Source organism: Nicotiana tabacum, chromosome 6, assembly GCF_000715075.1.
Source record: "Nicotiana tabacum cultivar K326 chromosome 6, ASM71507v2, whole genome shotgun sequence".
Lineage (NCBI taxonomy): Eukaryota > Viridiplantae > Streptophyta > Magnoliopsida > Solanales > Solanaceae > Nicotiana > Nicotiana tabacum.
Window position 1 is genome coordinate 74,150,713 of NC_134085.1, and position 26,353 is coordinate 74,177,065.

At 39.0% G+C, this 26,353-nt stretch overlaps 1 long non-coding RNA gene across 1 annotated transcript; it reads right to left on the reverse strand.

Moving 5' to 3' along the window:
* Positions 1–6,982: 6,982 nt before the first annotated feature.
* LOC142181629 (uncharacterized) lies at positions 6,983–15,438 on the reverse strand. Its single transcript, XR_012710422.1, has 2 exons — positions 14,933–15,438; positions 6,983–7,681 (listed from the first exon to the last, which is right to left on the reverse strand). It is a non-coding gene; the product is annotated as an uncharacterized LOC142181629 (long non-coding RNA).
* Between the last annotated feature and the right edge of the window lie 10,915 nt (positions 15,439–26,353).

Here is a 26,353-nt window from a genome sequence, read left to right on the forward strand (position 1 = left end):
AAATACAGAACTAACAATACAGAAATGTAGACATGCTTTCAAGTTTATCAGTTTGAGTATGATACGGGTAAAATATGCTAAGTGTGACTGAAATGAGAGATGATACATCACTATATCTACATGTCGATTATACATGCCAACTGTAATGCAACACAGTAATAAAAGCATATGCATACTCTCAAAGTATCAATTCACTCAATCCTCCCAATCACTCAATCCTCCCAATCACTCAATCCTCACAGTCACTCATCCCTCCCAATCGCTCGGCACTCGCACTAGGTACCTGCGCTCACTACTAGTAAGTCAGACTCCAGAGGGGCAAATCCTTCCCAAGCACTAAAATAATACAATCATGGCATGAATAGGTAAAGCATGTTGCGGCGTGCAGCCCAATCCCATAAACATCCTCTCAATCAGGACCTCGACCTTACTCAGTCATCAATCTCTCCAATCTCTCGGGCTCACAAATATTATGATAATCAACCCAAACAATAATGATATGATGTATCAATATAAGGCTATAAAGACTTAGATATGACATGCAAATAATAGATGTGGCTGAGTACATAATTGCAAATTAAGCAAGTAATTCAACAGCAACACGACCTCAGTGGGTCCCAACTGTGCCAACATATAGCCTATGCATGATTTCTAACATGAATCACAACTCAATTTCTCTAACACATGGAGAATACATCGATAATAACAAGTTTATATGACTACACAGTTCCACAGAATCGACTGAGTCACAATTCCTACGGTTCACGGCCACACGCCCGTCACCTAGCATGTGCGTCACCTCAACACCAACCACATAACACATAATTCAGGGATTCATACCCTCAGAACCAAGTTTAGAAGTGTTACTTACCTCAAATAATGAAAAACTCTATCCCTGCAAGCCCTTTTCTCGTGAATAAGCCTCTGTACGACTCGAATCTAGCCAGAAACAACTCGATATAATCAACACAAGCTATAGGAATGAATTCCATATGATAAAGTTAAGTTCTTAAGTAAAAGGAAAAAAAGTCAACTAAATAGGTTAACCTGGGCCCACGTCTTAGAATCCATCAAAATTAACAAAATCCAAATACCCATTCAACCACGAGTCCAACCATATAAAAATTACTCAATTCCGATCACAACTCGACCCTCAAATCCTCAAATTAAACCTTACAAAGTTTATACAATTTTCCCCAATTTTTCCAACCAAAAATACTAAGTAAATGATGAAAACAATGATATATTCATGTATATTAACCAAATCCGAGTAAGAATCACTTACCCCGATCAATTCCTTAAAAATACCTCCAAGAATCGCCTCAATCAGAGCTCCCAAAGTCCAATTATGAAAATTTACTCTAACCCTCATTTTTTTGAAAACTTATATTTTGCCCAGTTGCTCTTCTTCGCGATTGTGAAGCAGAAATTCACAAGCTGGCAAAATAACTCTCCGCAAATGCGAATAACCCCACACGGACACGACTCGCTGGCTCAACACACTATGCGATTGTGAACCTCCTCACGTGATCGCGAAGAACAAATTGCGTGAACCCCAACTTCTTCCTTTCCTCTTCACAAAAGTGACTCGACCTACACGTTCGCGTAGCACTGCCTTCCCAAGCTACCCGATCGCAAACACCTTCACGCGAATGCATAGCATAATATCCCCAACTGACCAAAATACTCTTCGCAATCGCGATCCTCCCTTCATGATTGCATATAAGGAAACCAAAAGCACATGTATTTGCAAATTGCAACAACTCTTCAAGTCAAATTCCAATCCGTTAACCATCCGAAATTCACCTCAGGCCCCCGGGACCACAATCAAACATACCAACAAGTCCTAAAACATCATATGAACTCGCTCAAAGTGTCAAATAACATTAAACAACACTAAACCCATGAATCGCGCATCGATTCAAGCATAATGAACGTATGAATTTCAACTTATACCATCAATGCCAAACCTATCAAATCAACTCCGATTGACCTCAAATTTTACAAACAAGTCATAAATGACACAACTGACCTATTCCAACTTTCAAAACCAAAATCCAAGCTCGGTAATCACAAAGTCAACTCTCAGTCAAACTTCTCAACTCTCCAAACTTCTATTTTTCTAATTTTTGCCAATTCAAGCCAAAATCGAATACGGACCTCCAAATCAATATCCGCACACACTCCTAAATTTGAAATCGCCATACGGAGCTATCGGAAGCATCAAAACTCTATTCCGGATCCGTTTACACATATGTCAACATCCGGCCAACTCGTTCAACTTAGGCTTCCAACCTTGGGACTAAGTGTCCCAACTCATTCAAAAACATCCATGGAACCAAGACAACTACCCTGGGAAGACACATAACAACAAAAGAGCATAGAATAAGCAATAAATGGGGGAACAAAACTATAATACTCAAAACGACCGATCGGGTCATTACATCCTCCCTCTCTTAAGCAAACGTTCGTCCTTGAACAAGTCTAAAATCATACTTGGAGTCTCAAATAGGCAAGGATATCTGCTCTGTATCTCCCGCTCGGTCTCCCAAGTAGCCTCCTCGACTTGTTAACCTCTCCACTGTACCTTTACTGAAGCTATGTTCTTTGACCTCAACTTTCGAACCTGGCGATCCAAAATGGCCACCGGCTCCAAATTATAAGTCAAATCACCATCCAACTGAAACGCGCTAAAATCCAAAATGTGAGACGGTCGCCAAAATACCTCCGGAGCATGGAACACTGGATGAACACTTGATAGACTAGGCGGAAGTGCAAGCTTGTAAGCCGCCTCTCCAATCCTCTCAAGCACCTCAAAAGGCCTACTATACCGAGGGCTCAACTTTCCCTTCTTCTCGAACCTCATAGCACCTTTCATGGGTGAAACTCTGAGTTGTACCTTCTCTTCCACCATGTAAGCAACATTACGAACCTTCCGATCGGCATAGCTCTTCTGTCTAGACTGCGCCATGTGAAGCCAATCTTGAATCAACTTAACCTTGTCCAAAGCATCTTGAACAAAGTCAGTACCCAATATCCTAGCCTCACACAGCTCAAACTAACCCACTAGAGACTGACATTGTCTCCCATACAAAGCCTCATACGGAGCCATCAGAATGCTCAATTAGTAGTTGTTGTTGTAGGCAAACTCTGCAAGCGACAGAAACTGATCCCAAGAACCCCCGAAATCCGTGACACAAGCGCTTAACATATCCTCAATATCTAAATAGTGCGCTCAGACTTTTCGTATGTCTGAGGGTGGAATGTTGTGCTCAGCTCAACTCGTGTGTCTAACCGTCACTGTACTGCTCTCCAAGATTACGATGTTGTCACAACTCCTTTTAACTACACCCGAAAGGGTATAAGGGAGTTTTTTCCAACTTAAAGTGACAATCGAAATGGGATCATTTTATTTATTAAATTCAGAGTCGCCACTAGGGATAATTTATGGTGTCCCAAGTCACCGGTTTAAAATCCCGAATCGAGGAAGTTTGACTCTATTTACGGTCTGCGAACACAGAAATCCGGGTAAGAAATTCTGTTAACCCGGGAGAAGGTGTTAGGCACTCCCGAGTTCTGTGGTTCTAGCACGGTCGCTCAACTGTTATAATCGGTCTATTATCTGATGTTAATACATGTTTTAACCTATAGTTCAATTTTAACTTTATAACCGCTTTAATTAATTATTAGGAAGATTCAACATTATTTAAAACACGCCATGAACTACGTCACATGAAATGCACCCGCGGTCCGCGACACATTTTGTTTAACGTTGTTGAGATTTGGATTTGGGTCACATGAAATGCACACCCGGATTTTGGGAAATTAATTTTAAAATAGCGCGCCTAAAGCAACTACGAATATTCATAAGTTATTCATTTTCCTTAGGCTAATTTGGGATTATTCTCCTAAAGCTACGAATGTATTTACAAAAACTGGACCATCTGTTTGTGAAATGGGCCAGCATGAATTTGACACCATTAATTACTTTTAGCATCTAAATTCCTACCAAACAATTTGGCTTGCACTTTACTAGCTGGAAGTATACTACCAATCTAAACAAATAAAAGACTAGTTTAACAATTACACAAAGCACGTAATTAGATTCTGACAGAAGCTTAACGTGAATATCTTTAAAAAGACATTCAACAAAACTATTTAACTTCATCTAATAATCCATATAATCTTATACGCAACTTTAAGTTTTGATTTGAAACGAGAAACATGTACTCAATTTCCATGACTTCAACAATAGCGAGACAAACCAAATCAATTAGGAAACAAAGCACACAATCGATGTCATAGCCATAAACATTCACAAAAATAGAATAGAGCATGCAACTAATATAAAAAGCAGTGAATAAGAAATTGACCTTTTATTGATGAACAAAGGTGAAATTTACAACTCAATCGAAATAATAAGGCAACAATCGTTGGATTGAAGCGCCGAAATTGTGAACCGGAACCTCGATTCTTCGCTACCCAACTTTCGATACGACTCGACAGAAAAGGATTTCAGTTAGCTCCGATGAACATTTCGGATAAATATGTTAGAATATACTATAAGTCATGCGTATTGTTATAGTATTCTTTATGAACAATTATTTATTTACTTGTTTAAATTCAATAAAGTTTCATTTTAAATAGATCATGTGTTGGTTTGTGCGTCCATTGCTTACATAGTAGATGATTTAGTGTATAGAGTTTAGCTTATACACGGAAGATTAAATCATCGGTTCTTGTAAGACATAAAAGTTAATGTTCACAATCTAATGATGGAATTGGACAAATCATCGGAATGATTGTAGCACAAGATTAAATATAATTTATCTTAATTATGGGAATGGTTTAATTCCAACTTCTTGTGCTAGTACATTTTGTATGTATTGAACGGATCAAGTAGAGATGAGTATTTTATACTGACTTTATAAAATAATTTCTCTAGTCCATTTAATGTACTTATACTCTTAATCCTGATATAATTATTATTAGTTGTGTATGTCACTTGTTGTTTTGATTTATTAAAAGGCGAGATTCTCTCGCGAGTCAATAAGCCTGGTAAATTGGATAACAATGATATACATTGGCGAAGTAATAATTAGTTGATGGAATCCATGTCTCAATTTTGAGATTGATGATACTCCTTTATGAAAGCTTATAAGTTTTCATGTGTAAACCCGGCCGGTGGATTTTGTATCCGACACATGAAATAAGTTAAGTGTAAGTCTAAAGGAAGTAATCAATAAATTAAATAGTCAGTAATTTAATTTGATTGATTAGTATCTGAATCTTAACATGGGGAGTTAAATAAGATTTTATGGAAGAATTTCGAAATTGAACTAAGGAGTGCAATTACGAATTTTTAGTGGAATAATTCGTAATTTATTATGATGAAATTAGTTTCAGAATTTCGAAATTAACATCATAATAGGAAGCCTTGTTAATTAAATTCTGTGGTCCCTACTGTGCCTAAATAATAGAAAATATTGGAAATTGTTACTTAGTGGGAAAGAAAACGTGGAAACCGTCCCTTAGTGGGAGAAGGAAACCTAACAGGTTTTGAAAACGGGTTTGACCTAAAAAACGCAGCTATATATATGGATATAAGGGCTGGACGTTTTTTACATGATTCTGACTGAGGTTTCTATTAGAATTTTGCCCACCCAAAATTCTTTTTTTCGGTTATTGTTTGGGTAACACAGTAGAAGACTGTGGAAATCTGCTAGTGTGTTTTCAACTGAGGAACTGGAGAACGACCTAGATTTGTTGTGTTTACGATTCAAGAGTTAATCCTAAAATCTCCATACATGCTAGTTGTTTAGATTACACGTGAATAAGATTCTGTTATTGCTTCCGCTGTGGTATATATTCCATCAAAATACACCGACAAATCAAAACTTCCAAGTCTGGGCGAGCTTGGATGTAACGAGATGACAGCCCCGCCTTTGAGGACGAAGAGTCACAATTTTTGAGCCCATTTTAGGGCAATTGAAGATGTCATGGAATCCGAGGGATCGTTAATTGTAGTTCTCAAAGGATTATACTAACACTTTAAATTGATCGGCGCCGAAACAGGCTTTTCAATTCCACCGAACGACACCAAAGAGGACGAGAGAGACAGCAAAGATCTCTGTAGTTGAAGTTGTAAAATTCAATTTCAATTTCTTTGGTATCTCTGCTCAAGGGTCCAAAAGATGGCTGCCGTATTTTCTTTTTGGGGTCATCTAGAATTGAAAATCTAAGGTAGGGTTTTTATAATTGGGTATTTTATATGGAAGTGGGAAATGATGATAAGTCATTGGATTAGAAGGAAATAGAAGGTTAGGATTAAATCTTGCACTTAATGCGCTAAGGGTAATTGGGTTGGACCATGTCTTTTTGTGTCTCAATTTTGGGCTAAGAAGACTTCAAAAATTATTATTCAAAATCATAGCTAAATTCCCTTAATATAATACAACTATACTACATGATGCAAAAAGTAAATTCTAATTAATTAAACTAAACTATATTAAAACATGAAACTATTACATATTTTTTTTGTATTTTTCAAGATTATATAAAGATAAAAATAAGGTAATATTTTTTTGTATTTTTTTTACTTTATGAAAGGTACATAAAATAAACTATTACATGTAATTTTCATTTTCTTGTAATAAAATAAAGTAAAAGAGTAAAAATGAGTTGAAATAGCTATATTGGGCCTAAATTAAATATTTACGTGCTAAAATATGAAAAATCTTGGGGAGGGTCAAGAATCACATGTCTACAACTGCCCCTCTTTGACTGGAAAGACGAAGTATTTTCAGACAAAGAACGACTAGACAGGCTTTTTGACCCGACCCTTATTTGGAGAGACTAAAACTAAGAGAGAGGGGAATGTGACCGAGCTCTGGTATTTGAGCTGCCTACATATCCTTGGCTATAAAGGAATCAAGCCACGTGTAGTTCAGAAGTGATTGAGATGACGGAATGTGCCGAGGTGGAGAGCCGATCGAGGTGCCGTTCCGTTGAGGCTCCGGTCCGCAGTCCCGTTATTACATCAAAATCAAAAATGAAAAAGATTAACTAAGCCTATCAGCTATGAGTTACAAGATTCATATCTATGAGTCTTCTGAAACTTGATCTTGAGTCTTTGTTGGTTCTTCATGCGGACCCTGATATGAATCTTGATGCTTGTTAGCTGCAGGTATTGGTTCAATCTTCTTTAGCTTTTCAAATCAAGACGGGACATGCAGAGCTTGTGACCTCAACCCTGTCTTGAGCAGATCACATCTTTCATCAACTTCTGCATTTGGATTCACTTCTTGCCTTTCTTTTATTTTTTATTTATTCTGGATTGTGACTAACTTCTGTTGATCATCTCGGACTGCCGACTCGCATTCTTGACGCGAGCTTCTTTTGTTGCTGACCGGAATTGCATTCTGAATTGAATTCCCCCTCTCTTTTTTTCAGGTGGGTGCCTGATTGCTGAACTTGAACCGTCTTCTCTTGTTACTTGACACTGTTTTCCCTTGCACCTTGAACCATTATCCCTTGAAACTTGAACTGTCTTCCTTCGAAACTGCCTTCCTTTGAAACTTGAGTTGTCTTCCCTTGTTCTCCAGGTGGGCGCCTGATTGCTGAACTTGACCCGCTTTCCCTTAAAACTTGAGTTGTTTTTCCTTGTTCTCCAGGTGGGTGCCTGCAATCAAAACTAATAAAACAAACGAAATTTTCTGCCCCAGTTTGCACTAGGAAGATTTGTGAGTTGTTAGCAATATTGTAAACCACTTATATTATTGATGTAATAATGAGTAAACTAAAGACTAGACTAGGATGTACGTCTCCTAAATGTGATTGAGCTTGCGAAAAACAATAAACTAAGCTTGACTGAAGTAAAGACTGACCTTATTCTCCAGGCGGGGCCCCTGATTTCAAGAAAACTAAACATTGATAACTCAAGAAAACTAAAAATTGACCCCCTTTTTTTCAAATCCAGACTTCCATTCTTTTTTTTCCAAAATATCCTAGGAGAAAATTCATTAGACTAGGTCCTTTTTTTTTTTGGTATCTTAGGAGAAAAATTCATCCGACTAAGACGTTTATCCTAAGAGAAAATTCATCAGACTAGGTTTTCTATCTTATGAGAAAAATTCATCATACTAAGATTTTGATCCTAGGAGAAAGTTCATCAGACTAGGTCCTCTTTTTTTATCTTAGGAGAAAGATTCATCACACTAAGATTTCTATCGTTTAGGAGAAAGTTCATCAGACTAGGTCTTCTATCTTAGGAGAAAAATTCATCAGACTAAGATTTTGATCCTAGGAGAAAGTTCATCAGACTAGGTTTTCCATCTTAGGAGAAAAATTCATCCGACTAAGATTTTGATCCCAAGAGAAAGTTCATCAGGCTAGGTCTTCCATCTTAGGAGAAAATTCATCAGACTAAGACGTTTATCCTAGGAGAAAGATTCAACGCACTAGGTTTTCTATTTTAGGAGAAAGATTCATCAGACTAAGATTTCGATCCTAGGAGAAAGTTCATCAGACTATGATTTTCTTATCTTAGGAGGAAAAATGTAAAGATCAATGGCAAGATTTTATGCACAATAGCAAGACAAACAAAAACAAAGATTTGAGAAACTTCCCTTTGTAGTCTCTTCTCTTCTTTTCTTTTCCTTCTCTTTTTTTTTGTTTTTTTTCTTTTCTTTTGCTTCTTTTTTTTCTTTTTTTCTTGAACCACTTTCCTTGCACTTCTTTGTTCCTATTTCACACAAAGAAAAATTGGTCAGTTTTGAAAATGGTGGTCGGTTTATGGCCTTGAGTCTTGGGCAGCCTGGCTTCTACTCAATCAGCTTGAGTTGGTCTCAAAAGACTTTTGTACTGCACCAACTCTGATTGTTTCACACCATTACCATTTGTATTTGCAGCTCAAACAACCTTATCCCAATTGGAGATCTTTGCTTAGGTGACCTTTCCGATATCTTGAATGACTTCCTGCTCTTTGAGCAATTTGTCTGTCAAAGAAAATCACCAATTATCTTTCTTGCACCAAGTAGGCTGGGAAGAGTCTTTTTGGGGAAGCCTTTGTACGAATCCTCAAGGTATATTGACAAAAACAACTTAGTGCTGGCCAAATTTGCTTTATGCAATTGAAAAGCTGGTAGCAGATTTTGAAATCTTTTCTTACTTGTTTTGACAAGGACTAACTCAGAGGGGAGGACACAATGCTATAAAGAAACAATATTAACAAGAAATGCCCCATGTCGGAAGAACAGAAGGAAGAGTTTTCTTCTTTTTCTTTTCAATAACTAGCCTTAATGGTCATGACATGCATTTTGGACTCAACGGCCTGATCTATCAAACTAATCCAATCTTCCCTTTTGCCATTCTTATGAGCTTTGAAGTCGGGCTTGTTCGTGCCAATTCTTTGCATCAGCTTCGCAACTCACTTTCGACTAGTGGTGCCCCGAGGGGTTTTCACCAACAAGTCTCTCTCATTTATTCATCTCTTCTTACCGTCATCTTACAGTGCCCGTGAGAGTTTTCACTAATAAGACTCTCTCATTTTTCTTTTCTTTTTCTTTCCCTTTTTGTGAGAAACTCGATGATGTTCTACGTCATGTGACAACTATTGCTCAATGCATGCTTCTCTTGGCATTCTTGAAGGCATATCGGGAGGTCTTTATTTGGAAGGATTTTGGATAGGGTTGGAAAGAAAGGACATCATGAAGGCTCAAAATAAACTCAAAGTAAAGGGGGTTATGGACTTACAACTCTTGGAATCGACTCTTTCAAAAGTGAAATAAGATCTGTGCCCCATTTTCAGCTTTTGGGGATTTTTTTCTTTTTCTTTTTTTGAATTCTTATTTGGTTGGACCGAACCGTGAGGCTGCCTATGTATCCTTTTTTAAAGAATCAAGTCGAACGTAGTTCAAACATCTGGCCTAACTAATTTTTCATCTTTCTTTTTGTTTCTCTTTTCCTTTTTTCTTTTTTTCTTTTTTTTTTCTTTTTTTTGTTGCCCCAACTTCTATTTTTGAGGGCATGGACCTTTGATAATTCTTTTTTTTTTTTTCTGAACTTTCTAAGAATTTTCCCAGTTTGTACTCTTGGGACATGGATTTTTTTCTTTTTCTTTTTCCTCTTTTCCATTTTTTTTGTTTTTGTTTTTTGACCCTGGACTCTAAACTTGATTCCAAAAGAGGGTGGTCAAAGAAAATAACACAGGCTCAAAGGGGTGACAAAGGGTATAAAGTATTTTGGGTAGCAGAAAAAGGGCCTCCCAACCTCGAGAACGCCAATTATAGTGTCCTGTCAAGATCACATCATTGATGAACATGCCCGTCTTCTTGGTGTTTCGTGGTCACAAGACACTTTCCATCTCTTAATGTAAAACTTTCCAACAAACTTCAATTGATTAAACACCCTCAAGCCCGATCTTCACAATGATTTGAAGGTGAATTTTACTCGACCTTAATTCCAAAGTATTTCAACTCTTTATTCATCCTCAAAAGTGCTTTTTTCAATTATCCAATTCCAGATTAAATCAATTTCTAAGATCTGGCCAAAATTTCTGCATGCATGTCATGTCACTAAAACTAGCGGGAAGGGAACTAAGCAGGGAAAGACACAAAAGACAAACTATATTTCATTGAATAAACAACAAGACAAACAACCTAAAATCCGAGTTACAACCCTAAATAACCCAACTAATGAAAATAGCAATAGAACAGAAAGACAAGACTCACATAAACAGAATGGAGGGATAGAAGGATTTGACTCAATAAAACAAATAAAATCTGGATCACAACCCTAAAATAACCCAGATAATAGAAAAAAACATAAAAACAAGCTACCAAGATTCCTTCCTAGTGAGGAGGGAATGATTTTTCAAAATTGCTAGGCTTGATATTTAGCCACAAAATTGCTCATCAGAATCAGCAGAGCCTTCTCCAATTTCAAAATCATTAACTTCAGTTAGTAAATTCCCGAGAGGATTCTCATACTCCCTGTCACCATGCATCATCCCCACAAAGTGTGCATCATCATGTGCAGGTAAAGGATTCTGCGCGATATTCTGGGTGTCACTGTCTTGGATCACAATCAGATTTTCCTGGATCATCCTTTCTATTTCTCTTTTCAAATCCCGACAACTTTCAACATTGTGCCTCTGGGCATTGAAATGGTATTCACACCTTTTAGATGGGTCAAAGCTCCTTGCACGTGGGTCCACACGATTTGGAGGAATGGGTGCAATCATGACATGATTCTTTAACTTCTCAAATAAGCTTGCATAGGACTCTCCTATTGGTGTAAATATCTTTCAACCTTTGTTCCCTTCTATACCCTTGGCATGGATGTGGGTTATAGGTCACTTGAAAATTTTGTAGAGGCTGGTAGAGATTTTGTGATGCTCGTGCTCGCCTTCTGGGGTGTTTTGGTGGCTGGATAACATACTGAGCTGGAGCGACAGAGTATTGTGGGTTCTGAGGTGGATAATACTGCTTAGGAGAGTCATGGAAAACTTGAGGAGGCTGCTCATACCTTCGAGATGTTCTCCTGGGACCTCTTCTCGACCCTGATGTCATCATAATTTCTTCAACCTTCTCATTTGTGTCGCTAAAATTATCAGATTCAACCCGGACAGCCTGAGTTGCTACTTTAAAAACTGCTTGACTTATAATTTTGCCTGTCTTAAGAACATTCTCTACCATTTCTCCCATTTTGATTGCTTCCGAGAAGGATTTGCCAACTGCGGACATCATGTTTTGAAAGTAATCTGGCTCTTGCGCTTGAAGGAAGACAGTTATTAACTCGTGGTCATCCATGGGTGGCTTAACTCGAGTTGCTTGCTCTCTCCATTTAATGGCATATTCCCTGAAACTTTCACTTGGTTTCTTCTTCAGGTTTGAAAGGGAAATACGGTCTGGGGCAATGTCGATGTTGTATTGGAACTGTTTGACAAAGGCCTGTGCCATGTCATCCCAGACATACCAGCGAGACGTGTCTTGATCCATAAACCATTCGGAGGCTACTCCCGTAAGGCTTTCCCCAAAATAAGCCATCAACAATTCTTCATTTCTTCTCACACCTCTCAGTTGATTGCAATACCTTTTCAGGTGGGCTATGGGATCTCTATGTCCATCATACTTTTCAAATTTGGGAGTCTTGAAACCAGGCGGCAAGTGGACATCGGGGAACATGCATAGATCTTTGAAGGCAACACTCTTTTGACCTGCCAACCCTTGCATGTTTTTCAACCGTTGTTCTAAGCTTTTCACTCTTTGGGTCATTTCTTCCTGTACCATCTTTCGGGCAGGCTTCTCAATGTTTGCAGGAAGATCTAACGAGTACGAGTGGTACTCAAGAGAGTGGTACTGCTCTTGCTATGTAGAAAATTGTGACTCATGACGAGGTTGTCCTTGACCAATGGCCCATGCTTGACACATTTCGGTCATTTGCTGTTTCAGTATTCTATTTTTCTCAACCATAGCAGACTCTTGTTGAACCCTCTGACCCTGAGTCTCTTGAGCACTTGTAACAACTTCGATGTCAGTTATCATTTTTCCTTGGATCTTGTGTTTCCAGCTTACCACAAACCGACCACCTCAACTTTCTTCACAATTCAAAACAAAACATGTTAGAATGGACTCAGTCGGTCCTTATTATTATCAATATTTTTTTTCACCTTCTTTTTTTTTCTCTTTCAAAATTATTTGATCGAACCTGATGTGGGTTGCCTACGTATCATGTGGGAACATGAATCAGATCTTGCGTAGTTCGGGAAGATCAAGAATAAAGTAAATAAACTAACCCTTTTTTTTGGATTTTGGACTTTTTCCTTTTTTTTTTTCCTTTTTTCTGGAATTTCGAAAGAAAATATTTTTGCATTTATGGATTTTTACTCTGAAGTTAGGAAAGAAGTACTTCAAAGAAAAAGAAATTATTTTTGAATCTTGAATATTTTTGTATTTTTTGATTTTGAGAAGCAACTAAAAGAAAATATATTTTTTGTATTTTTTTAAAAAAATTGCGGTCTCAAAGAAAAACTTTTCTAAAGAAGAAAGTAAAAGAATTCTTTTGGATTTTTGAAAATTGGGGGCCGGAACCGATGAGGTTTGCCTACGTATCTCACATCCGGTGAGAATCAGACTCACGTAGTTCTGTTAGTTTTGACGGGACAGGAAAACATGACTTTTAAAAACATTGGTTTTTGTTTTTGAATTTCGAGAGAGTTTCAAAAATTTCAAATACCTACCTCTCACCTTTTTTTTATTTTCTTTTTCTATTTTTTTGATTTTCTTCCTCTATTCTAGAAGCCGGTCAACATGCAAGCCGAACAAACAGATGCGCAAGTAGCACGTAAGATGGATCAGGATGGTATTTTTAATTTGGGTACACCTGTCCTAGACAGACCCAACCCCTTTGTTGAGTCTCCAAAGTCAAATGCACGTGATGCAAACAAACGTTCCTACTAGGGATCCGGCATGAGGCTTTGTTATACTAGGTTTAAAACCTGAGTGTATTGTTCTAGACTTGGCTTACCCGAGCGGACAGCTCAAGCCGAGGGGGGCAGCGTACCGGGAATACAGAAGCTTCACCGGCTTTGCAACTTGTCCGAACCTCGTTCTAAAATTTGATAAGACTCTAAACAGAAGAAAAGTTACACGAAGTGCACAATCCCCGGATGATATAGAAAACTCAAAGAGAAGAAGAGTTTCGTAGCATTTTATATACAGTTCACAAAATATCAAAGCGCATAAAAGCGGCATTTAGCACATTAGACTCAAACATGTGGAAAATCAGATAATAAATAAAGCCAACTACAACAGCTACTCTAAGCTCGAATTCTTGATCCCTGAACCGAAGTTTTGGGTTTGGGTCCCCAGTAGAGTCGCCAGAGCTGTCACACCTCCTTTTAACTACACCCAAAAGGGTATAAGGGAGTTTTTTCTAACTTAAAGTGACAATCGAAATGGGATCATTTTATTTATTAAATACAGAGTCGCCACTAGGGATAATTTATGGTGTCCCAAGTCACCAGTTTAAAATCACAAATCGAGGAAGTTTGACTCTATTTACGGTCTGCGAACACAGAAATCCGGGTAAGGAATTCTGTTAACCCTGGAGAAGGTGTTAGGCACTCCCGAGTTCCGTGGTTCTAACACGGTCGCTCAACTATTATAATCATTCTATTATCTGATGTTAATACATGTTTTAACCTATGGTTCAATTTTAACTTTTTAACCGTTTTAATTAATTATTAGGAAGATTCAACATTATTTAAAACAGGCAATGAACCACGTCACATGAAATGCACCCGCGGTCCGCGACACATTTTGTTTAACTTTGTTGAGATTTGGATTTGGGTCACATGAAATGCACATCCGGATTTTGAGAAATTAATTTAAAAATAGCGCGCCTAAAGCAACTACGAATATTCATAAGTTATTCATTTTCCTAAGGCTAATTTGGGATTATTCTCCTAAAGCTACGAATGTATTTACAAGAACTGGACCATCTGGTTTGTGAAATGGGCGGCATGAATTTGAGACCATTAATTACTTTTAGCATCTAAATTCCTACCAAACAATTTGGCTTGCACTTTACTAGCTGGAAGTATACTACCAATCTAAACAAATAAAACACTAATTTAACAATTACACAAAGCACGTAATTAGATTCTGACAGAAGCGTAACGTGAATATCTTTAAAAAGACATTCAACAAAACTTTTTAACTTTATCCAATAATCCATATAATCTTATACGCAACTTTAAGTTTTGATTTGAAACGAGAAACATGTACTCAATTTCCATGACTTCAACAATAGCGAGACAAACCAAATCAATTAGGAAACAAAGCACACAATCGATGTCATAGCCATAAACATTCACAAAAATAGAATAGAGCATGCAACTAATATAAAAAGCAGTGAATAAGAAATTGACCTTTTATTGATGAACAAAGGTGAAATTTGCAACTCAACCGGAATAATAAGGCAACAATCGTTGGATTGAAGCGCCGAAATTGTGAACCGGAACCTTGACTCTTCGCTACCCAACTTTCGATACGACTCGACAGAAAAGGATTTCAGTTAGCTCCGATAAACATTTCGGATAAATACACCGACAAATCAAAACTTCCAAGTCTGGGCGAGCTTGGATGTAACGAGATGACAGCCCCGCCTTTGAGGAGGAAGAGTCACAATTTTTTAGCCCATTTTGGGGCAACTGAAGATGCCATGGAATTAGAGGGATCGTTAATTGTAGTTCTCAAAGGATTATACTAACACTTTAAATTGATCGGCGTCGAAACAGGCTTTTCAATTCCACCGAACGACACCAAAGAGGACGAGAGAGACAGCAAAGATCTTTGTAGTTGAAGTTGTAAAATTCAATTTCAATTTCTTTGGTATCTCTGCTCAAGGGTCCAAAAGATGGCTGCCGTATTTTCTTTGTGGGGTCATCTAGAATTGAAAACCTAGGTAGGGTTTCTACAATTGGTTATTTTATATGGAAATGGGAAAGGATAATGATCGTTGGATTAGAAGGAAATAGAAGGCTAGGATTAAATCTTGCACTTAAATGGGTTAATGGGTTGAGAAGAATGGGCTAAGAGTAATTGGGTTGGACCATATCTTTTTGTGTCTCAATTTTGGGCTAAGAAGACTTCAAAAATTATTATTCAAAATCATAGCTAAATTTTCTTAATATAATACAACTATACTACATGATGCAAAAAGTAAATTCTAATTAATTAAACTAAACTATATTAAAACATAAAACTATTACATATTTTTTTTGTATTTTTCAAGATTATTTAAAGATAAAAATAAGGTACTATTTTTCTGTATTTTTTTTTACTTTATGAAAGGTATATAAAATAAAATTTTTTTTTTTTGTAATTTTCATTTTCTTGTAATAAAATAAAGTAAAAGAGTAAAAATAAGTTGAAATAGAAATATTGGGCCTAAATTAAATATTTACGTGCTAAAATATGAAAAATCTTGGGGAGGGTCAAAAATCACATGTCTACAGATGTAAATTTTGTGCCCCGATCTGAAATGATGGACACTGGCACACCGTGAAGGAAAACAATCTCGCGGATGTAGATCTCAGCAAACCGCTCCAAAGAATACGTAGTCCCAACTGAAATGAAATGTGCGTACTTGGTCAACCAATCCACAATCACCCAAAAAGCATCAAACTTCCTTGAAGTCCGTGGGAGCCTAACTACAAACATGGTGATATGCTCCCATTTCCACTCCAGAATATCAAACCTCAAAAGCAATCCCCCCGGTCTCTGATGCTCGTACATCACCTGTTGACAATTTAGGCACCGAGCTACAAACTCCATTATATCTTTCTTTATCCTCCTCTACAAAAAGTGATACCTCAAGTCTTGATACATCTTTGCAGCACCCGGATGAATGGAATACCGCAAACTATAGGCTTCCTCAAGAATCAACTCACATAGCCCATCCACATTGGGCACATAAATCCGACCACGCATCTGTAACACCCCCATTATCCCCAATAGTAACCTCCTTGGCATCACCATGCTGAACTGTGTCCTTAAAGACAAGCAAATGGGGGTCATCATACTGACGCTTTCTGATACGATCATATAAGGAAGACCAAGAAACCATACAAGATAGAACCCGACTGGGCACTGAAACATCTAACCTCAGGAACTGATTGACCAACGCATGAACGTCTTATGCAAGCAGAGTCTCACCTACCGAAATAAATGCATAGCTACCCATACTCACTGAATTTCTACTCAAAGCATCAGCCACCAGATTTGCTTTCCTGGGATGATACAAAATGGTAATATCATAGTCCTTAAGCAGCTCCAACCATCTCCGCGGCCTCAAATTTAGATTCTTTTGTTTGAATAAGTATTGGAGACTCCGATGATCCGTAAATACCTCACACGACATATTGTAGAGATAATGCCTCTAAATCTTCAATCCATGAACGACAGCTACTAACACCAAATCATGAAAATGGTAGGTCTTCTCATGAGGCTTCAACTGGTGCGAAGCATAAGCAATCACTCTACCCTCCTGCATCAAGACATACCCAATTCCAATCCGAGAAGCATCACAATACATTGTATAAGAGCATGACGTTGAAGGCAAAACTAGAACTGGAGTTGTGGTCAAGGTTGTCTTAAGCTTCTGAAAGCTCTCCTCACACTCATCTGACTACCTAAATGAAGCACCATTCTGCGTCAACCTGGTCAAAGGTGCTACAATGGACGAAAAACCCTGCATGATGCGACGATAATATCCGCCTAAGTCAAGAAAACTCTGAATCTCAGTAGTTTAAGATGGTCTTGGCTAACTCTGAACTACCTATATTTTCTTTGGATCCACCTTAATCCCCTAACTGGACACCACGTGCCCTAAGAATGCCACCAAACTGAGCCAAAGCTTATACTTGGAGAACTTGGCATAAAGTTTCTCCTCCCTCAACCTCTGTAGTACAATCCTCAGATGGTGTGCATGCTCCTCCTGGCTACGTGAGTACACCAGGATATCATCAATAAATACTATGACAAACAAATCAAGATATGGCTGGAATACACTGTTCATCATATGTATGAATGCTGCGAGGCATTGGTCAGCCCAAATGACATTATAAGGAACTCATGGTGACCATAGCGGTTCTTAAATGCCGTCTTCAGAATATCTGAGTCCCAAATCTTCAACTGGTGATACCCAGACCTCAAATCAATCTTAGAGAACACCCTCGCTCTTGAAGCTAGTTAAAATAAATCATTAATATGTGGCAAAGGATAATTGTTCTTAATTGTAACTTTGTTCAACTGCCTATAATCGATGCACATCCGCATAGTATCATCCTTCTTCTTCACAAATAGAAATAGTGCACCCTAAGGTGACACACTAGACCTAATGAATCTCTAATCAAGAAGCTCCTTAAGCTGCTCTTTCATTTCCTTAAATTTGTTGGTGCAATACAATATATAGGAATAGAAATGGGCTAAGTGCCCGACACCAAGTCAATACCAAAATCAATATACACCCTTTCCAAACCATCTATTGGGCCTTCAGATGTGAAATCACCCTACTGGGAACATAATCTAGAAATCATCTCCACCCGATTCTCGGCAGTACTGGCATCACCAATGTCACGATCTTAGCGTGACAATCCAGAATAGCATGACATGGGAACAACCAATCATACCCAAAATCACGTTGAAATCAACCATACTAAGTAATAAGAGATCAACTCTAGTCTCCAACCATTAAATGGTGGTCACCACACACGACTGATACATACGGTCCACAATAATGGTATCGCCCACCAGCATTGATGCATGAACATGTGAAACTAAGAACTTACGGGGCATATCCAAATAATGAGTAAAATAGGATGATATATAGGAATAAGTAGAACCAAAATCAAATAATATGGAAACACCCTTGTGGCACACTAAAACAATACATGTGATCATTGTGTCTGAAGCAACGGCCTTTGGCATGCAGAAATAGCATAGAATCAAGCCTGGCCGCCACCTGATTGGCCTCCCCCTCTAGAGCGACCTCTAGCTGCCTGAGCCCAACCCTAAGTTAGCTAGGTAGGTGGTAAAGTAACTGGTACGGAAACCATAGCCTAACCCCTCTGCTGAACTAGACCTCCCAAGAAAGGGGGACACTGTCTCCACACATGCCCAAACTCCCCACACTCGAAGCATCTCCTCGCTGGTGGTGGGGACTAAATCGGGCCCTGAGAACCAAAATAACTACTGAAAGGACCTGGCATAGATGATCCTTGAACCATGGAGCATGGAATGAACTCTGAGCTGGAAGAGCACTGAGAGATGACTGACCCGGATAAGCACTGTATACACCATGGCTAGCAAATACGCCACGATGAACCAAGCGAGCCATCTGAGTGGTCCTGTAAGGACGACCTACGTTGTGGTAGGACTACACTCCGGAAGAAACACCGCTGAAACTACCCAAACCACGAGGCCTCTTTGCATCCCTCTACTCATGCTCCTAACTACGGACTAGCTCTAGCCATCGATCAATATCAACCACCTCATCAAATCTAGCACCTGATGCATTCTATTGAGTCATAACAATGCACAGTCCACAGCTAAGGCCATTAATAAACCTCCTAATCCTATCCCTCTCTGTTGGAACCAACTAGATTGTGTAACGAGCCAACTCTAAAAATCTCATCTCGTACTGGGTCACATATATGCCCTCTTGGCATAGCTGCTCAAACTGCTGATGCAACTTCTCCATACGGGTCGGTGGCACAAATTTCTCCAAAAAGAGAATGGAGAACTCGTGCCATAAAAGTGGTGCAACATCAGCTGACCTTCTCCCCTCATGGGCCTCCCACCATCTAAAGGCTTCCTGCATCAACTGAAAAGTAGTAAATGAGAACCTACTAGTCTCCAGAATACCCGTTGTGCGAAGAATCCACTAGCACTTATCCAAGAAGCCCCGAGCATCCTCTAACTCAGTCCCGCTAAATGATGGAGGATTGAGCCTCCCAAACCTCTCTAGTCTTTTTGTACCCTCGGTGTCTGAAGTCCCTACATCATCTACTTTGGAGTACGGGAGGCGAGGGTCTGAGCACCTCTCCCGACCTGAGAAATGGCTGGTGCAGCCTGAACTGAAATGCCTGAGCAAGGGTAGTGCAAACAGTCAATATATGGGCCAAAGCCTCCTAAAGACCTAAAATCACAATGGGCATAGCTAGTGCATGAGCTGGTCCTACCGGCTCAACCACATCTGGAATCTTCTCCTGAGCTGGAGCAACTGGCGGGTCCATAAGTGCTACTCCAGTTGTTGTACGAGCTACACCTCGGCATGTACTGCAGCCGCAGCCACTCGTGGCCCTAGCTGGTGGTACTAGTGGCCGTCCGCCCGATCTAGTAGCACGTTCCCTCACCGTGTATGAGAGAATGGAATAACAAAAGTTTAGTTCCCAAAATCAATAAATTCGCATGACAAGAATAAAAGAAAGTGAAGTTTTCCTAATGGTTCGGAAGCCTCTCAAAGATAAGTACACATATCTCCATACCGATCCGCAAGAATCTACTAAACCTACTCATGACTCGTGAGACCTATGTAACCTAGGCTCTAATACCAATTTGTCACAACCCAAATCTCACATGTCGTCATGATGCATATTGCAATACTAGGAAAGCCTACAATCACGATAAATCACGCATTTTTAAATTTGAAAACATAATAAAATAAGATTAAGAGTAAAATCTCATAAAAATGATAAGGAAATACCACAACTCAATACAAAATCCCCCATAATCCGGGTGTCACTGAGTACATGAACATCTAAATGAAAACATAGTCTGACTACTAAAATTTTTATCTAGAAAGATAGAACAGTACAAGTAAACGAAAAGAAGGAGAGTCGAGGTATGCAGACGTCAAGGCAGCTACCTCGATAGTCTCCAAGAGATAAAGCTCCAAAAGCTAGCAATCAGCGTACCCAGAAGTACCTAGATCTTCACATAAAGTGTAGAGTGTAGTATGAGTACAACCGACTCAATGTACTTAATAAGTAACAAGACCAACCTTGGGCTAAAAGCAGTGACGAGCTCAACAGGTACCCTCTTAATACAAAATTAACAGTACGGAAATGTAGACATGCTTTCAAGTTTATCAGTTTGAGTACAATACTTGTAAAATATGCCAAATGTGACTAAAATGAGGGATGATACATCACTATATCTATATGTCGATTATGCATGCCAACTGTCATACAACACATTGATAAAAGCATATGCATACTCTCGGAGTATCAATTCACTCAGTCCTCCCAGTCAATCAATCCTTACAGTCACTCTATCCTCACAGTCAATCCGTCCTCCCAATCGCTCGGCACTCGCACTCGCACTCAGTAGGTACTTGTGCATACTGTTAGTAAGTCAGACTCTGGAGGGCGGATCCTACCCAAGCACTAAAATAACCCAATCATGGCATGAATCAATAAAGCCTGATGCGGCGTGCAGCTCGATCCCATAAACATCACCACAATCAGGCCCTTGGCCTCACTCATTCATCAATCTCTCCAGTCTCTCGGACTCACGAATATCATGACAATCAGCCCAAACAATGATGATATGATGTATCAATATATGGCTACAGAGACTAAGATATGATACGTAAATGATATATGTGACTGAGTGCATAATTGCAAAATAATCAAGTAATTCAATAGCAACACGACCTCAATGGGTCCCAACAGTGTCAGCATATAGCCTACGCATGATTTCTAACATGAATCACAGCTCAATTCCTCTAACACATGGAGAATATATGGATAATAACAAGATTATGTGATGACACAGTTCCATGAAAACGACTGAGTCATAATTCCTACGATGCACGCTCCATGCCCGTCGCCTAGTATGTGTGTTACCTAAAGACCAACCACATAACACGTAATTCAGGGATTCATACCCTCATAACCAAGTTTAGAAGTGTTACTTACTTCAACCGTGCAAAACTCTACTCTAACAAGCCCTTGCCTCGCGAATCGGCCTCTGAAAGACTCGAATTTAGCCACAAACAACTTGATAGAATGAACACAAGCTATAGGAATCAATTCCATATGATAAAGCTAAGTTCTTAAGCAAACGTCAAAAGTCAATTCAAAAAGTCAACCCCCAGCTCATGTCTCGAAATCTGGCAAAATTAACAAAATCCGAACACCCCTTTAACCACGAGTCTAACCACATCAAAATTACTCAATTCCGATCACAATTGACCCTCAATTCCTCAAATTAAAGCCTATGAAGTTTCTACAATTTTCCAACCCAAAACACTAATTAAATGATGAAAACAATGATATATTCATGTATATTAACCAAAGCCAAGTTAGAATAACTTACTCCAATCAATTCCTTGAAAATCCTTCCAATAATCGCCTCAATCCGAGCTCCCAAAGTTCAGTTATGAAAATTTACTCTAATCCTCATTTATTTGAAAACTTATATTCTGCCAGTTGCTCTTCTTCGCTCGCGGGATATGCTTCGCGATCTCGAAGCAAAAATTCACAGGTTGACAAAATAACTCTTCATGAATGCGAATAACCCCATGAGAACGTGACTCACGGGCTCAACACACTACGCAATTGCGAACCTCCTCACGTGATCGCGAAGAACAAATCTCGTGAACCCCAGCTTCTTCTTTTCTTCTTCGCGAACGAGACTCGAACTACGTGTTTGCGTAGCACTGCCTTCCCAAGCTACACGATCACAAACATCTTCAGAAGAATGCATAGCACAAAATCCCCAACTGCCCAAAATACTCTTCGCGATTCTCCACTCGCAATCGCATATAAGGAAACTAGAAGCACAGGCATTAGCAAACTTCAACAACTCTTCAAGTAAAATTCCAATCTATTAACCATCCGAAATCCACCCGAGGCCCCCGGGACCACAGCCGAACATACCAGCAAGTCTTAAAACATCATACGAACTCTGTCAAAGCGTAAATCACATCAAACAACCCTAAAACCACGAATCGCATATCGATTCAAGGATAATGAACTTATGAATTTTCAACTTCTACCATCGATGCCAAAACCTATCAAATTAACTCTGATTGACCTCAAATTTTGCACACAAGTCATAAATGGCACAACGGACCTATGCCAACTTCTGAAAGCAAAATCTGAGTCCGATAACCACAAAGTCATATCGGTCAAACTTCTCAACTCTACAAATTTCTATTTTCCCATCTTTCGCCAATTCAAGCCAAAATTGACTAAGGACCTCCAAATCAATATCTGGACACACTCCTAAGCCAAAATTCACCCTACGGAGCTATTGGAACCGTCAAAACTCTATTCCGGGGCCGTTTACACATAAGTCAACATCTGGTAATCTCTTTCAACTTAGGCTTCCAACCTTGGGACTAAGTGTCTCAACTCATTCCGAAACATCCCCGAAACCAAAACAACTATTTCAGAAAGACACGTAATAACAAAAGAGCATGGAATCAGCAATAAATGGTGGAATGGGACTATAATACTCAAAACGACCAGCCAGATCGTTACAATCCAACATGCTTAATATATGATTGTATTAGTCCTGAGTAAAAACAGGAGGAAATCCATAAGTAGAAGATGTGTTCTCACAGTGTGACATGTTTTCACTAACAGCTACACCCCATTCTTCTTAGGTTTGCAAAACACACATTTCATAAGTTTGTAATAATTTTCCCTTGTGTGGCCATGCAAATGGCAAAACTCACATTTCTGATTGTAGTGTTTCCTCTGCCTATGACTTGTAGTCTTAGAAGTGAATAGAGCAGTAGGATCCATAGTCTCAGATAAAACACAAATGGTCCGTAAAACAATTTTCTAATTCTTATCCTATAGAGTCATTGCATAAGCTTGGTTCATAGTAGAAATCTTCGATTTCATTGGAATTTGATTATATGCCTGGCTATATCCATCATTCAGGACCATTAAAAATTTCTTTAAGTGCAGATACTGTTAGTGATCAATAAAATTCTTTTATTTGACACAATAAGCAAGAGAAGGCATAATCGAGCCATACTCATCCCAAAAATCCCTCCGTTTTGAGTAGTACACTGATATGGATGATGAACCTTGAGTGAGTAAAAATTGCTTTGTGCAGATAATACATGTCACGGCCCAAAATCCACTAAGGGTCATGATGGCGCCGGACACCATTGTCAGGCAAGCCAACACTAAATAACTAGTAATTTTTCGTTTTAGATATTTCAGAATTCACTTCTTTTATATATTTAAACAATAAGGAATAAATTTTCACTTAATAAATAATGATATCTTTAACAATTTCAAAATACTGACTACTTCCACAGACATTCCAGAATCCGGTGTCACAAGTGCATGAGTATTTACTAGGGAACGTAATAAAATATAGTAATTGTCCGGAATACAGGTGGACAAAAATGAAAATACAGTACAATACTCTGAAGGAGACTTTGCTGGCTATAGTCATCTCGATAAATGCAACTCACCTAAGTCTTCGTATCAACCATGCCGCTATGCCACTAAATTACTAGCCACACATAAACCTGTGCAACAAAAATGCACAGCAAGTGTAGTATGAGTACGAAAACAACGTATTCCCAATGAGTATCCCGTCTAATCTCGAAGAAGTAGAGATGAGAGGTCGACTGAGATGAGAGGTCGACTTCGACACTTACTAGTGGTCCAATAGTAATATATTATTAATGCGAATAATCATGGATTTATTAAGAACGGCAATAATTTCAAATAAGTCACGAATAGGTAAAAGTCCCCTTTTTATATTAAAAGTCTCTGGATTCATAATCTATTAATTCTCAATTATCTCAAGTCTAGGAGGATAGATATCAATATCAATAAATTTCAAGGCAAACAATACAAGCACACGCAAATCATGACGAGGTTGTACGGCCCGATCCAACAATATTTAAATTGTGCACTGCCAGAGAGTCAAATGGCGCGAACCATAGATGCATCTATTTAATCTACCGAGGCGTTCGGCCCGTTCCGAAATTAAACACACATAGACAGTTAATCAAGAAGTCAACAGGGAATAATTATCCAAAGAAACGCCAATTCTCTTCTAAAGATTTTTGAAAATGAAGGTTAAATCTTTTTAGAAATTTATTTACTAATCCGATATGATTTAAGCAATTCAAACCGTCAACAAGGTTACAAATATTTCAAGTATAGCATGCTTTTGGGTCCAATACTACCCAGAATTACACATAATAGTAGCTACGCACGGACTCTCATCACCTCATGCGTACGTAGCCCCCACAAATAGGAACACATAACCAATTATTTAACCTATGGGGACAATTCCTTCTTACAAGGTTAGAAATGAGACTCACCTCGCTCCGAAGATCCATAACCGGCATTCCACGCGCTTCCGAAGACTCGAATCGATGCACAATGCTCCAAAACTAGCCAATAATTATGCAAATCCATTAATATATGTTCAATTACTCATTACAATCCAATTTATAGCAATTCCTAACCCTGATCAAAAAGTTGACAAAATTGCCCTCGGGCCCACGTGCCCGGATTCCGAAATTTTTCGAAGATAAAGTTTACCCATGAACTCACGAACTCAATTATATGATTTTCTCTTAAATTCATACCCAAAATCGTGGTCAAAATCCAAGAATACGAATTTTCTAGGTTTTCCTCAAACTCCCAAATTTCTACCAATTTACATGCAAAAATTCATACATAATCGATGTATTTAACTCAAGATGGGTGGGGTTAGCTTACCTTGTTGATGATGATGAAAAACCCCACTTGAAGCTCTCCAAATCGCCCACACCAACTGAAAATGGAAGAAAAATGACCATCACCCGATTTTTAAAAGAACACACTGCCTCCAGCATTTTCGCATCTGCGGTACACCAGCCGCACTTGCAGAAATTTCTATCGCAGGTGCGGTCTCAGCCAACTCGCTCAAGTCCGCTTCTGCGGAGCTAGGGCCGCTTCTACGGAAGATTCGTCGTACTTGCGACCCCAACCAAGCCCAGCCATTTTCCGCTTCTGCGACACAAGGGCCGCTTCTGCGGCTCTACACCTGCGGCCCAAGTCTCGCAGGTGCGGTTACACCAGCAACCATCAACTTCAGCTCTTCCTCCAAGTTCCAATTCGATCCGTTAACCACCCAGAATCCACCTGAGGCCCCCGGAACGCCGACCAATCATACCAACCAGTCCCAAAAAACACTACGGACTTGCTCGAGGCCTCAAATCATATCAAAAAATGCTAAAATCATGAATCGACCTCCAATCCAAGCTTAATGAACTTTAGAATTTCAAACGTCAACATTCGATGCCGAGACCTATCAAGTCATCTGATTGACCTCAAATTTTGCACACAAGTCATATTTGACGTTACAGACCTACTCCCACTTCCGAAAGTGTATTCCTACCCCGATATCAAAAAGTCCACTTCCGGTCAAACTTCTCGAAAACCTTCAAATTTCTATCTTTAGCCAACTGACTCCAAAATGACCTACGGACCTCCGAATTCACTTTCGATCGTTTTTCCAATACCAGAATCACCATACGAAGCTATTCCCAGACTCGGAATTTCAGACGGACATTGATAACCCTGAAATGCACTTCAATCCAAATTTATGAGTTCCAAAAATGCTAACTTCCACAATAGGCGTTGAACGTTCTCGGCTCTTCCAAAACCCAGTCCGGACATATGCCCAAGTCCGAAATCATCATACGAACCTGTTAGAACCTTTGAATCCTGACTCCGAGGTCGTTTACTCAAAAAATCCAACCTTAGTCAATTTTTTCAACTTAAAGCTTCCGAAATGAGAATTCTCTTTCCAAA